Below are 5,658 nucleotides of genomic sequence, written 5' to 3' on the forward strand. Positions count from 1 at the left end.
AATCTATTTCTTCCTTCTCAGTTCTGGGATCATCATCAGTAATAGATAAAGCAAAATATGAACAGAAAGTAGATGGATTATACCTTTCTGGATTCCTTCTTTCCTGAACTAATCTTCTCACAATCATAGTTTGTGGATGTTCATATTTTGATTCCTTTTCTGATGTATAGTCTGATTCTTCCTCCTTTAGCTCAAACTCTATCTTCTCAAGTTCCTTTGGTTGGACTTCATGTTTAATAACATCTTTCACCTCTCTAAACACCAACTCTTGGCTATACGCAACCTTCTTTGTTACTGGGTTCCAAAGTTTATAACCCTTTAAACCATCCTTATACCCTATAAAGATGCACTTTTCAGATTTACTATCCAACTTTGTTCTTTTCTCCTTTGGAAAATGTATATATGCACCACATCCAAATACCCTCAGATGTGAAAGAGATGGTTTGTTACTAGTCCATATCTCTTGTGGAGTCTTATCCTCCAATGTTGACGAAGGTGATATATTGACCAGGTAACATGCAGTCTCCATCACCTCTGACCATAATTCCTATCCTAACCCAGCACCACTGAGCATGATTATTTCCATTTCCATCAATGCCTTCTTCATTCTTTCTGCAACTCCATTTTTCTCAGGTGTGTATGGAGTAGTTTTCTGTCATGCTATACCACACTTCTTACAGAATTCTTTAATTTCCTTCTTCCAAAACTCTCCACCATTATCTATCCTTAGTGCCATTATCCTCCACTTCGTCTGGTTTTCCACGAGAGCCATAAATTCTTTAAACTTGTCAAAGACATCAGTTTTCTTCTTAAGAAAATATATCCATGTATTGCTTGAGAATTCATCTATAAATGATACATAGTACACAAACTTACCCAGTGATGGAACTTTCACAGGTCTAAACACATCACCGTGCACATGCTCTAATATCTGTTTCACCTTCTTACCACCAGAGGGGAAACTCACCCAATTCTAGTTCCCATAGACATGATTTTCATAGAAATCAAAATCCAAAGAGTTGTTAGTCATACCTTCCACCATATATTTACAATGAAGTATTCAAAGGCCCTTATCTCCAATATGTCCAAGTCTTTGATGCCATAGCATGGTCTTTTCTCTAGAGACCACTAGATTTTCTGCTCCACTTTCAGGAACCATACAACTGTTGCACCAATCAACAACAGTGCTACCTTGCAGCTCGTACAGAGTTCCAATCTGAACTACCCACATCAATACCAGTGCTCCCCGAACCATCTTGTAGGTATATTTTTCAAACACTGTTTTTACACCTGCATCATCCAACTTTTTTATAGAGATAAGATTTCAGGCCAATGAACGAATATGCAGAACACCCAAACGTGTTCTAATCCTTCCACCTTGCAACTTCAACTTTACTTTTCTACGACCAACAATTCTAGCATTCTTGTCATCCCCCAAGAAGACATTACCAGCATCATATTTCTCATACTCGCAAAACCACTCTCTATGGGGAGTGAAGTGAAAGGATGTACCAGAGGAAATAGACCATGCATCATGATCTACATGTGTACTTGAAGAAGCCAAGTAGATATCCCCACCTTCATCTGAGGTGGTTTTTGCCTCTGCAAAAGGAGCATCATCAGATTCCTTTCCTTTGCCAGGAACTTTAGATTTACACTCCCTTTTGTAGTGCCCTTTCTTTCCGCATTTCCAGCACACCTTTACATGTTTTCTTGGAGATTTAGATCTCCCACTCGATGACTTATTTTTTATTCTGTTCTAAAACCGTCCTCATAAAGACAAGGCATCACCATTCTGGCTCTCCATATTTTTCCATCTCGTCTCCTCCGTCAGCAAGGATGAGACATTTTCATCAAACTGAAAGGTGGTTAGTTGCATTGCTACCTGTTGCAATAACTAGACTATCCCATGAATCTTGTAGAGAATACAACAAACTGGTGCACTTATCTTCATCTAAAATTTTAATATCAATAGATAAAAATCGACTTACCACAGTATGAAATGTGTTCAAATTCTCTATCACAGAGTCTTCATCTTTCATCCTCAGGTTATACACCTTTTTCTGTAGGAACAATTTACTCACTAGACACTTAGATTGGTACAAAGTCCCTAACTTGTCCCACAAAGCCTTCACCATAGCTTCCCCTAATACATTCAGCAATATTGAATCTGAGACACGCAATCGTATTGTGCCCTTTTCCTTCCAATCCAAATTCTTCCATTATTCATCAAACACTACCGTTGGTTAAGTACCCGGATCTACTGTGATCCACTGATCTTTATCCACCAATAGATCCTCCACCTTGAGTTTCCACAACTCAAAACTTTGACCAATAAAATTTCTCGATTTCTATCTTTCCACTTCTCACCATCTTCTTTCAAGACCAAAATCATTCCCACAGATCTCCCATTGAATAGGGTCTACCATAGGCCTGATCGAAACCCCTCAGTAATAGAGGTTTTGCCTTGAAGCCAAAACAACTCTGATACCAAATGTAGGTTTTAACCCCGTACAAAAATTACCTTCATACGAATTCTAAAACACAAAAAATAAACAATAGAAAGATCATAACACATAAAACAAATATACAGAGAGATTTCCCCCTGGATCCCAAAACTGGGACTACCAGATTAATTTTTCATTATGTTCCTTTCAATGTTACAATACATATATATACACGCTGAAGCATCCAATACCATGGACCAAAAACCATGTGTGAAAAATATGCACAAACCATAGGTAGGTCTGCCCACCTAATATAGGGTCCAAAAAAAATTTCCCCGGGAAGCTTCCTCGAACCCCATAGAGGGGGGCTAACCGCCCCCCCTCTAACCCCCTAGTTAACTAGAAGTGCTAGTCGTGGAAAGAATATGACACAACCAAACAATCAGTAAATAAGCATTGGGGGCATCTGGAGTTGGTGAAAGAAAATATTGAGATGGTTAAGATAACTTGTAAGGAAATGGAGATGTTTAAGGGACACATTGGGAAGACCTCACTCCAAGCTAAAATAGTCATAGATTTCCTTAATCATATGACCAAACAAAAATTCAAAAAGGAAAACCTTGACTGCTTGTGTCTAGTAGCCAAAAGCATGAGGTGATCGCACAAATAGAGGAGAATGGAGGGAGTATGGCTAAGGATATAGAAGAGTTTAAAAGCATGTGTGGAAAATTGTACAAGAATACTTTCCCTCCATTCTTTGATGATCAGGAAAACATGTAACCCAAGTAGCTATTTATAAATTGCTTAACAGATATTAAGTAGAATCAAAGTGGCTTTGAAGTGTGTGATCACACCCCACAAGAGAAAGAAATTGTGGACTTATATAAGGAGCATTTTGAGCTTCTTTTCATACTAAAGGTATATTTCAAAGAAAGGGGGGGAATGAATAATCATCCTATTATGACCATGGAAATGCAAATAGTTGACATGTGGTTAGGCAATGTTCTAGTGGGAAAGGAGTGAAAGAGAATATGGGATGTGTTGGGTTGTGTTATATTCTTTCCATGACTAGCCCACGTAGTTAACCGGGGGGTTAGAAGGGGGGCGGATCTCCCCCTTCATTGCACTGATTGCATAGTGGGGGGAGTCACAAGGGGTTTGAGGGGTGCATGATTTTTAACACATGGTTTTGGATGTGATGGTTTTCAATCCATGGTTTTGGACGCGATGCTTTTTGGTCCATGGTATTGAATGCTTCGACATGTATAAATATGTATTGTAACATTGAAAGGAAAATAATGAAAAATCAAGCTAGTAGTTCTGGTTTTGGGATCCAGGGGAAATATTTGTGTATATGTGTTTTATGTGTTATGCTCCTCGCATTGTTTATTTTCTGTGTTTTATAATTCGTATGCAAGTAATTTATGTACCGAGTTAAAACATAGATTTGGTATTGGAGCTGTTTTGGCTTAAAGGGGGCTCCTTTATTGCTGACAGGTTTTTCTCGGGCCTATGGTAGACCACATTCAATGGGAGATATGTGGGATCAATTCTGTTGGTGAAAGAATATGGCGAGCAGTGGAAAGATAGAGATCGAGAAATTTAATGCTCAAAGTTTTGAGTTGTGGAAACTCAAGATGGAGGATCTGTTGGTGGATAAAGATCAATGGATCACAGTAGATGCGGGTACTAAACCAACAGGAGTGTATGATTAAGAATGGAAGAAGTTAGATTAGAAGTCAATGAGCATAATATGATTCTGTGTCTCAGATTTAGTATTGCTAAATGTATCGGGGAAGCTACGGTGAAGGCTTTGTGGGACAAGATAGGGACTTTGTACCAATCTAAGTCTCTAGTGAATAAATGGTTCCTATGAAGAAAGCTATATAACTCGAGGATGAAAGATGGAGACTTGGTGACAGAGCATCTGAATGCATTTAATACTGTGGTAAGTCAGTTATCGTTTATTGATATTAAAATTTCAAATGAAGATACGTGCATCAATTTATTATATTCTCTACAAGATTCGTAGGATAGTCTGGTTATTGCAATAGGTAGCAATGCAACTGCCTTACAGTTTGATGAAATAGTAACATCCTTGCTGACAGAGGAGATAAGATAGAAAAATATGGAGAGCCAGAATGGTGATGCCTTGTCTATATGAGGACAGTCCCATAACAGAAACAAAAATAAGTCATCAAGTGGGAGATCTAAATCTAGAGGGAGATCTAAATCTCCAGGAAAACCTGTAAAGGTGGTGTACTGGAAATGTGGAAAGGAAGGGCACTACAAAAGGGACTGTAAATCTAAAGCTCCTGACAGAGGAAAGGGATATGATGATGCTCCTTCTACAGAGGCAAAAACCATCTTAGATGAAGGTGGGTATGTGTACTTGGATTCTTCAAGTACGCATGTAGATCATGAGGCATGGTTGATTGACTCAGGTGCATCCTTTCACTTCACTCCCCATAGAGAGTGCTTTTGTGAGTATGATAAATATGATGGTGTTGATGTCCTCTTAAGGGATGATAGGAAGGCTAGAATCGTTGGTCGCAGAAAATTAAAGTTGAAGTTGCAAGGTGGAAGGGTTAAAACACTTCCGGGTGTTCTACATATTCCTGCATTGGCCAGAAATCTGATTTCTATAAGCAAGCTGGATGATGCAGGTGTAAAAACAGTATTCAAGAAGGATACCTACAAGATGGTTCAGGGAGAACTAGTATTGACGTGGAGAGTTCGGATTGGAACTCTGTACAAGCTACAAGGTAGCACTGTTATTGATGGGTGCAAGAGTTCTATGGTTCCTGAAAGTGGAGCAGAAAATATAGTGGTCTCTGGAGAGAAGACCATGCTTTGGCATCAAAGGCTTGGACATATTGGAGAGAAGGGCCTTCGAATACTTCATGGTAAAGTTATGGTAGGAGGTATAAGTAATAGCTCTCTGGATATTGATTTCTATGAAAATTGTGTATATGGGAAGTAGAATCAGGTGATTTTCCCCTCTAGTGGTAAGAGAGAGAAACATATATTAGAGCTTGTGCACAGTGATGTGTTTGGACCTAAGAAGGTTCCATCACTAGGTAAGTCTGTGTACTATGTATCTTTTATAGATGACTTCTCAAGGAATACATGGATATATTTCCTTAAGAAGAAATATGAAGTCTTTGATAGGTTTAAGGAATTTAAGGCTCTAGTGGAAAACCAGACATAG

The sequence above is a fragment of the Pinus tabuliformis genome, chromosome J (genome assembly GCF_031772625.1).
Source record: "Pinus tabuliformis cultivar Carrire ecotype Pingquan chromosome J, CPIR1, whole genome shotgun sequence".
Taxonomy (NCBI): domain Eukaryota; kingdom Viridiplantae; phylum Streptophyta; class Pinopsida; order Pinales; family Pinaceae; genus Pinus; species Pinus tabuliformis.